Here is a 9,579-nt window from a genome sequence, read left to right on the forward strand (position 1 = left end):
CTTTTGACGCACGTTATCGGTAGCGGGGAACGTAGAGTGTGCGCGTTCAGATAGTTTCCTCTGATGCTCGTCGTCGAGTTAAGAACGCAGTACGATATATGCATAAATATGGAACTCGAATATCTACGCATCTGTACATAATTCGTAATGAAGTTGACTGTAGGATTCCCTTGTTCTTAGGCATGCTTACTCTTACAACCTCTGACTATCAGGGTTGGAGCCTGTTCTGTTCACAGGACTGAGTCTGTCTCGACTTCACAGAAGGAAACTATCTGGAGACTACACAATATGTACACTACCAGGACCTCCGAAACACGACCATGGCGGGGGTCGTTCCCAATGTAAAACAGATCTAAATCCCGAACGGCAAATTTGATAACCCAGAGGTACTGCGATGTAGTCTCGATTGTATACCATTTAGAACCCCATGATGGTGCTTTTCGGTCTGGTAATTACTATGGTTGATAATCCATAGAGCTTTTCTCTGTCCCCGCTCTTCAGGTGGAAATACCATCAAATGGCTGGGTCACTGCAAAAACATGGAACAGCCCTGCAAGAGGAATGGGCATCCATCCAGCAAAACCGGAAACGGGAATTAATTGCAAGCATGCGTCGGCGATGTCGAAGTCTTATTGAAGCTAGGAGACGTCACACAATATACTGAAATGAAAATTACACGAAAAAAAATTTTTAACACCGAATTTCATTTTCGCTCTCATTGCCTGTGTTTTTGTGATTTTGGGGGTAGCTCTGTTTTGCAATTAATATATCGAGCACACGTGAAAATTCCATAGTTTTTCTGTTGGAGCCTGTGTTTAATCATGTTAAAGACATCATTTAATCATTTTTATGAATATTGTACAATTACATGAATTTGATTTACTGAAAAATAAAGTGATCCATAGCAAATTTTGAGTAGTATATATATATATACTCGCACCTAATTAAATAGAGGATTTGACGACTTTCCATAAATTGGAAGTTTTTTTATAACTGTTGGATTGATTGTTAAAGTAAATGATTGCCTTCAGAATCTTTTAAACTTTTGAGTGCAGAAAATCTCCCTCCCTTTCAATGGTAGCAAATTTCGGGAACCATGTATAAACATGATGTATGTACTTAATACACTACCTATACACAGGGGCCATTATAAATTAGTTAGCCATTGGAAATGTCTAACAGTTCTAGTTCATATATCTAAGATTATCATTTCATCAGCAGGCTGCCTTCTGATATAAAAATATGCAGCAGGTAACATATATAATAGCCCGCTGATAGATCACTGATATATAATAGCCAGCTGATAGATCACTGATATATAATAGCCAGCTGATAGATTACTGATATATAATAGCCAGCTGATAGATCACTGATATATAATAGCCAGCTGATAGATTACTGATATATAATAGCCAGCTGATAGATCACTGATATATAATAGCCAGCTGATAGATCACTGATATATAATAGCCAGCTGATAGATCACTGATATATAATAGCCAGCTGATAGATCACTGATATATAATAGCCAGCTGATAGATCACTGATATATAATAGCCAGCTGATAGATCACTGATATATAATAGCCAGCTGATAGATCACTGATATATAATAGCCAGCTGATAGATCACTGATATATAATAGCCAGCTGATAGATCACTGATATATAATAGCCAGCTGATAGATCACTGATATATAATAGCCAGCTGATAGATCACTGATATATAATAGCCCTGATAGCTGATATATAATAGCCACTGATATATATAATAGCCAGCTGATAGATCACTGATATATAATAGCCAGCTGATAGATCACTGATATATAAATAGCCAGCTGATAGATTCACTGATATATAATAGCCAGCTGATAGATTACTGACCTGCTGCACCTCTTGGTAGGTGTAAATCAGATTATGTATGGTTGTGAATGACACAAGGTCATGTGATTATAGCAAGTAAATGCTTGAATATTATTGAGTTGTGATATTTGGCCCATTATTTTTGTTTATTACATAATTTGTTTACACCAATCTATATATGAAGAAATATAATATTTTCACACTATTACACCGACTGTTCAATAAAACCTTGTTATTATTGCACGGTTCGAAGTTATATTGCACGCTTCCATGGAAACGTTATATTGCACGGTTCGAGATGTTATATTGCATGGCTTTAGGAACACCTCGCTGTTGGTGTCTAGTTTTGTAGAAAACTTCCGAGGAATTGTGAGTAACAGTGAGTTACGTTATTATGACGGGTCACAAAGGTTCACGCTCAATTTCGCGCTGGATTTATAGATCTTGAATCAAGCACGTCATGTAGACGTTTACTGTACCAAGTAAAGGACGGTCACGATGAATGTATTAGATCAAAAGGCTGCAAGCAGGTCTAATAATGTGAAAACAGACAATAAGACATCCAAACCGGAGTTACAACGTGACGTACGTGGGCTATACGTCAATCTTCAATAGGATATTAAGTTTTTTTCCGTACGGTACGGTGTCGGTGATTCAACTGAAAAAACTGGTGATTATGTAATAAAACAAATATTCCATGGTTACTGTGCTCTAGTTCATAATATTTACCCCTCGGTGATGGTAATCAACAAATGTTATATTGCACTCCGGGCCTTTGGCCTCGTGCAAAATAACAATATAATTGCATTTATTGATTACCATCACCTCGGGTTAAATATTATGAACTAGAGGACAGTAACCCATGAAATTATTTGTATAATATAGCACTATTCACACAGTAGCATTTAGATTGCAATGGGATTTATGACCCAGTGAAAATGATTTAGCGTGTTGTTGTGGTTGTTCACTTTTAATGGTAATTGAACCCTTGATATATTTGAAGGTCACTCAAGGGTTTCTAAGAATTATTCGCATTACATGCTTTTTAATAAGGTAAATTTTTAGACTTTATTGACCATCTGGAAGATCTGTTTATGGTTGTATATTACAGTGTACTACTTTCAAATCTCAGATAGTTTTTCAAGTTTTTTATTAGGTCACCTGAGACGAAGTCTCAATGACCTATTCTAATCGCCTTTTGGTCCGATCGTCGTGCGTACGTCCGTCGTGCGCCTCGTGCGTCGTATGTCCGTTAAACAATTTACATTTTCGACTTCTACTCCAAAACTGCTGAAGCAATTTCAATGAAATTTTTGCACAAACCTTCTAAGGCATAAGGCCAATCAAAATTGTGAATTATATGGTCCCCACCCCCCAGGGGGCTGTGGGAGGGGCCAAAAGGGGTAAAATTGAGTAAAATTTCAAAAAAATCTCTTAATACTCAACAGATGTGGTAGAATCAAATAGCTCTTCATAGATAGAAAGGTCTTAAGGTCCTTTACAAAAATTGTGAATTTATATGACCCTGGGGTCTCTAGTTTCCCCCTGGGGAGGGGGTAAAGTTTACTATAGTAGTATTTATAATAGGGAAAACACATTTATGAGCATTTTTTGCTCAATTTTCATTGGAAGCGAGTCAAACTTAGTTAGAATTATTAGCCTGATCTGCATGGTATGTATTACATTATGGTGATGTCAATACGATTTGAATAGGTCTATAAACCATTAATTAAAGTAACTGATAATAAATAACAACATTCGTGTTCAAGTGAAATTTTAGAACATTGTAATAATAGCGATTATAAGGAATATCCTTAATTATATAGTAATTAACGGGTTTTCTTATAATTGACTTGCAACGTCAACCCATCCGCCTCTCACCATATCCTAGATGTATCATCAAAACTAGATACACATGTTGGACAAAATGTCACAGAATCTACAACGCACTTATAACTAAGGTTACATGTAGGTCTGAATACCCTTGACTATAGGGAAGTTTACTTTTCCGTGAGATCATCGGGGGAAAATAACATTCTTATAGAATTGGGATACACTTACTCTCTGGTCCACTTAGAGAACACTAACAGGTCTGAGAAGGAAACAGTTGTTTGGTGGCTGATTGATTCTGGTTGGATAAGTTAACGCCCTATTAACAGCCATGGTTATTTTATTTTATGTGTCTCTTTGCGATAGTGGAACTTCCGCTCTTTTTATAGTGCTATCTGACTGAAGCGTACCGCCAGGTCACAATCTTGTGCTATAGTCTACTATTTTGATAAAAAACAATAAATGTAAGGTTTTCAAATGTGGATTTTTACCAAATACGATCGAATATTTGTATTTCTTTGCCTGCCTTATTTCTCCAAGATCGTAGATTCTTTGGAGGAGTCATAATTTAGCACGACTTTTTTATAATCACATACAATGTAAATGTATCTAGACTATGGCACAGAGAAAACACGTGCAACAGACAAGCTTTTGAATGTTGTAATATTGTCATTGTGAATTAGTGGATCCGGAGGTCCAAGTACAAAAATTACCACAGTTTGGGTATTTCCACAATTCTCTTCAATGCACTCCGGGCTGAATGCTTCACCACAAAGGTCATTCATATACGGATGTACAGTTTGTTTAGTGGTATTAAGTACACATACAATACATATTACATAAGTTTAACTACTCGTTCCCAGGCCACCGTGGACAAAACGGGATTGACGCGATCGAGACAACGTGAGACAACGCTGGAGAACGTGATAGATAATCAACGTAAAAAATGCCACGGCCGGTTCAGATCGGGTCAACGTAACAGGACGTAGACTATATATATATCAATATATATCTACACTAACCAGTAGTATCTAGGCATTTTCGTACGGAACCTACCTATATATATGTAGGTCTCAATTTAGCACAATAGCCCGTGCATGCACATCATTTTCCTTAGTATGTGTACAAGTACATGTATTAGATTCCCAAGAAGCTAAGTGGGCTACGCGGAAGCTTAATAATTTGTTTGGAAAGAATTTGGAAATTAAACTATGATATGATAGTATTGCTTAGCAATTTCAAATGGTGGAAATGAAACCACGATCCGCGGGGGATTTTCCCAATAATGGCACAAAACACCCGTTCTTTGTAGTCAAACGTAGTAAAACAAGTCACGTGCTTATACCTCATTTCATGCCATTGGCCGAAATAAATAATGGAATTGTATTATGGGTAACTAGTGATCACATGAGTGTGTGTTAACTTCCAAATAGAGTGATTTCTCTGACCTGGCATTTAGTTTATATAATTTGGCCTTTTGACGAAGATCTTATTTTCTCCGTGTTATATGTGTCTGTTCTGAAACCTAAAGCAGGTAATAAATATATAACACTGACAATATAAATTTGGAATTCTACGAATTTAGCCGGGAGTAGCCGATCTTCGCTGATACTAGATTAGACGGTTATACCTATTGAATTGGTGAATTCGCATTATATCATTTATTTACAAAACGTGGAAATGGCAGTTTTATAACTCATTTCAGTTCATTATTTATGCTAAACAGTCCATATGTGCAAGTCAAAATGATATGCATGCAATATTAATAACATTTTGGAGTCTAAATATTTTCAAATAAATCATTTTTTTTTTCCGAAGAAATGGCAAGCAATCTATCACCATATTTGGAAGTAAACACACAATCACGTGATCACTAGTTACCGATAATACGATTGTATTTTCCGACCAATGGCATGAATGAGGTATAAGCACGTGACGTTTTTACTACAAAAAAAAACAGATGCAGATATATCCCAAGTTTGGTGCTAAAACCGCGTTCCGGGAGGATTTTTAGCCCAAAGGTTGAATCTGGCCATTAAATATTTATGTATATATATATATATATATATGGACAGGGCAAGCTAACAAGTTAAGCTGGTTTTCCGATGTGTATTGTGTACCTGTACTGTGACCTTTATGGCTTTTAAATTATGTAACTGGTATTTTTCTTGATTCGCAAGAAAATAAAACATGAAAAATTCTTTGTAATATAGTATAGTACGATATGTACCACATGGACTTGGTACGAATGCTAATCCACAAAACACACACACAACTTTTAAACGAATTTTTAACCCACGGTTATATACATTAAAGATGCTCCACCGCCGACAGAACATAAAATGATATTCATCATTTGAACAATAATTGGTGTTTAATCAAGTATATATATGTCTTATTAACACAAAAAATAATATGAAATAATTTAGTTTGCCTTTGGTGCTTGCGCAATCAGTACTTCATTCCATATAGGATATAGTGCCACCGATTTTTTTCGGGATGCAATTAATTATTTTTTATATTTTTAACTTGAAGTAAAATGAGAAGCTCAAACTTTTCGATGGTGGTAATGGTGTAAAGTAAGTAACATTTGTAACTGAAGAAAAATACTAAATCGTCTGCTCCTGTTTTTGATAGTGAAAAAAATGCCGTTTGTCAGCGGTGGAGCATCTTTAATAAATGATTATGACCAAGAGGATGGAAATTCGTTGTACAAAGCAGAGTCCTTTTGCACTCTAACTTCCTCAGCTCGGGCTAATAGCTACGTATACGTACACGCAGGCTACAGCTGAATGGTCGGGATGTGCAGGATCACAATTTTTAATTTTGAAATCAAATGAATAAAACCTGAATTAACAAAATCAACGTCGATCTCTGCTGTATGGTGCCTTGCTGCATATACACAGTGCGTCATGAAAGAGTGGCCTTTGATTTCCCCTTTCAATACCATGCAGATGTCGACATCTTTTAATTTAGATGTCGACATCAATAACTGACAAGTCGATGTCACACCCGAGCATAAACACGATTAATTACCGACTTTCTACGTTATTATCTTGGAATCATTATGTGGGCAGGTACATGTGGTAAGTCGACATATTCTTCTGTTTATGCCTTAAACATGTCGACATCTTTAAGTCGTAAGTCGGCAACTCGTTGGCAGAAATATGCCACCTTGTGATTGTATTACTGATAGCTTATTATAAAATTAAAATTGTTTCAAAAGCACAATTGAGCTGGTTTTTGCTGCAATTCAAACTTGTTTTTGACTTGTGAAATGCTTGTATATATGATATATATATTTAATGCGATCTACCCATAAAACATTGACTTTTGAAAACGTAATATATTCTAGATATGAAATGAAACTAATGATATAAAATTAAATAGACATATACTCAATGAATATAAATTAATCTTTGTTACTTTTGCAGTGAAAAGGTCTTATTTATGTATTTACTTAGACAAATATACGTAGTTATATATACTGTACACTAAATTATAGATGTTGTCATTAAAAAAAATAATAATAATAATAATTATGTATTATTTCTAAGTGAAGAATGCTTTCTTCCCCCGATCTCCAGCTGTAACACATCACCTTGGCTGTCTAGGTCTGAATGTACCTGCAGGAGTGGACACCGTGTTCACACGTAGTGCACTCCGTGCTACCTGTAGTATAAATCTTGTGCACTCCGTGTCTACCTGTAGTCTAAACGTAGTGTACTCCGTGTGCACAAGGGTGTAACCTTTAGTCTACTACCAACTGTATGCAATGTACATGTATAACATCCATGTAATCTACAATTATTACTACCATCATGGAATGGTCGCAATTATAATCGATTGATGCCGTGTTGTTCGGATTCCACCAGATTATAAGCAATGTGGTCACTTTGATCGGTTGATCAAAAATATTTATACTTCTATGTAGGATACCGAAATCGGCCGAGGTTTGCCGAATGAAATAAAGTTCGATTCAGCCGGGAGCAGTCGATCTTATTATATCTTAGATAAGACGGTTAGACCGATTGAATCAGTAATTCCTATTATATAATTTATAGATGAAAAGTGAAAATGGCAATTTTATGACTCAATCCAGTACATTGTTTATAGTAAAACAGTACACATGTGCAAGTCAAACTTTGTCGTCTCTATATTTTCAATGTTTCAATGTATGTCCGAACTATTTGGCGGATGTCTCTATGTGTTATATTGTTCCATCCCTATTACCACTTGATTACATGTGGTAATGACGTCATTGTGCTCAGATGTGTTATACACAGAGACGTGGGAATAAGAGGGATTACATGTATGTAGAACTTTACAGTTTAATTTTCGTTCATATATTTCGTATGCTTTTCATTGAGTTTTAGTTTAACATGCTTAATTCCAAGGAATATAAGTATCTGTCAGAATGTATTTAAGCTAATATTGCCTGGTCCCAGTGATGTTGCACCACCTCGTTATGTTGTACTCATTTTAAGTTGGATAAGCAGATACGCATTTTCGAAATTTCTTAGGGGCGAACTTCCAAATTTTTATATATATAATTAATAACACTGAAGACCAAATTTCTGGCCACGACATGAACTAAAGAAGCCTTTTAAAGATGTTCTTATCTGTTCAAGACAATCTTGTTTAAAATATACCATTAACCTTTGTTTGTTTGTATAAAAAGAACTGCTAAGGTATATGACATCATGTTCATCGTTTTTCTATAGTAAAACTTTCCTATTGACTACATCGACCTGCAGCTATTTGAAAATTCGAACCTTTAGGATCTCCCTCATCAATTGATATATATCATGGACCTTGGAATAGCAAATCGATTTGACACATGTAAACAAATCAATTATTCAATCACTCTGTTCTCAAGCATATGTATTGAACTTATTGTATTCCCGAATACATTATTATTTTATTATATTCATTGGCTACTTTTTATCTATCGAGTTCGCCCTTGCCTGACAGCCTCCATATCATAAGACATATATAATAGACTGTGTTGTGAATGGTTAATTACATTTGAGGTTCAAAAAACATCAGTAATTACTATACACGGTGTCCTTTAGATGGTTTTCCAGCAGGATCTCTAGTCTTTCGTGGATTCTGCGTTCACGACCGATTCTGGTAAACCGTTCCAGACATTACCAACCACATTTATCATCCCTGTTAATGGCGGATATTGGTGTATTATTTAATTATTTTATCAGCTTTACTATCACTGATTTATATTTCACTAAATGTAGACTTTAGTGTGATACTTTTTTATGTATATATACATCAATGTGCATTGTCTCGTCGATACTTCTTCCTCTTGAAACAGTCGAAAACATAGAATTTGTAACCTGGGAACTTTAAAGATGCTCCACCGCTGAGAAATGGTATTTATTTTTTTCACCATCAAAAACAGAAGCAGACGATTTAGTATTTTTCTTTAGTTACAAAAGTTACTTACTTTACACCATTACCACCATTGAACAGTTTGAGCTTCTAATTTTACTTAAAGTTAAAAATATGAAATACAATTAATTGCATCCCGAAAAAATTCCTTGGCAGTATATCCTATATGGAATGAAGTACTGATTGCGCATGCACCAAAGGCAAAATAAATTATATAATATTATTTTCTGTGTTAATTAGACATATATATACATGATTAAACACCGATAATGTTCAAATGATGAATATCATTTATGCTCTGTCGGTGGAGCATCTTTAATGGAACTGGAGATTGCTTTTCATTATTTAGTTAACTTACACTCATCAATTATAGGATACATAATAGGAAAAATCCAGAACAGATGTAGTATTAATTCAGATGTAGATTCTTTTCTTTTAATTTAACATTTGATAGTAGTCAATAATTAACTGATCGTCTCCGA

The sequence above is a fragment of the Argopecten irradians genome, chromosome 3, assembly GCF_041381155.1.
Source record: "Argopecten irradians isolate NY chromosome 3, Ai_NY, whole genome shotgun sequence".
Taxonomy (NCBI): Eukaryota; Metazoa; Mollusca; class Bivalvia; order Pectinida; family Pectinidae; genus Argopecten; species Argopecten irradians.